The sequence below is a fragment of the Sprattus sprattus genome (genome assembly GCF_963457725.1).
Source record: "Sprattus sprattus genome assembly, chromosome: 1".
Taxonomy (NCBI): Eukaryota; Metazoa; Chordata; class Actinopteri; order Clupeiformes; family Clupeidae; genus Sprattus; species Sprattus sprattus.
The window spans coordinates 16,137,311-16,138,489 of NC_137920.1; the positions used below are offsets into that span (position 1 = coordinate 16,137,311).

At 39.3% G+C, this 1,179-nt stretch overlaps 1 pseudogene across 1 annotated transcript in view; it reads right to left on the reverse strand.

The window, feature by feature from the left end:
- Window positions 1-1,065: 1,065 nt before the first annotated feature.
- Window positions 1,066-1,179, reverse strand: part of LOC308361511 (meteorin-like protein) — a 13,168-nt pseudogene continuing 13,054 nt past the window's right edge. Inside the window, exon 4 of the transcript XR_013969075.1 lies at window positions 1,066-1,179. This exon is cut by the window's right edge and continues 1,381 nt beyond it. The product of XR_013969075.1 is annotated as a meteorin-like protein (transcript).

Here is a 1,179-nt window from a genome sequence, read left to right on the forward strand (position 1 = left end):
TACCGATACCAGTATCGGATAGGGCCCCGATACAGCACTAAAATGGTGGTATCGGTATCGGCGAGTACCAACAAATAGTGCAGATACTTTTTTTTTTTTTTTTTTTTTTTTTTTATCAATGGTTTGGTCCACAAACAAAACAAACACACAAAGAAACAATACAGGGAAAGAAAAAAAAAAAAAGAACTGACCAAACTTTAACTCTATTGTGTTCAAAATCAGAAAAGCCACTGTGCTGCTCAGTAAGGTAAACCATCAATTATAGAGGACTAGTCCTCAGTTATGTCTGAAGTGCTGAAACTGTCAAGAAATGTAATTTGACTTTCTTACTGTTACACTAGTATTATACATGGGACCAAACCATTGATTAAAAAAAAATATTTTTCAAATTTCAAACAGTGGTATCGGTATGGTATCGGTATCGGCCGATACTGCACAGCCAGGTATCGGTATCGGTATCGGAGCCAAAAAATGGCATCGGTGCAACACTAGTTGTCATGTTAATCCATTATTAAACCTATATACTTGTGCATATCGACTGTTTAATAAAATGGCCAATTTTTAACAAACTGTCCAATAACTGACAGCTACGCTAGCGCAGCTAGTGAATAGCTAACGGTAACGTTCGCTAGTTTTACCAAGAGATAACTTGCCTAAACCTACCATAACATCAGTGGTGAAAGTAAGCAGGTACTGTTAATGCCAATAATAATGAGTATGCCTTAAATCATGTAGGCTTAGTTGATTGCTTTAGCAAAGGAAAATTCCAACCTAACAAGAGTATGGCAAGAAGCTAATGAACGTCGAGTCAGAAGGGAGAGAAAATGTCTTAATGTGGGAAATATCTAAACAGGCCAGATTCTGTCTTGCTGATGCTGATCCCAAGTCAGCTCTGGTGCGATGAGACAGGACGTTTCATAGTGTGGAGTGGCCTACATTCAGGCCTCACACCAGAGAAGCGTGATGATGATGATGATGATGTAGAGATAAACCACACAAATAGCATGGTGAAACATGGGGAAGATCTTTATTTCATTTCAAAACACAACAAATGAATATCCTCAACACACATAAGCAAGCACGCAAACACACGCGCACACACGCACTCACATGCACACACACGTACACACACACATGTACACATACACACACACACACACACACAAACATGCTCGCACG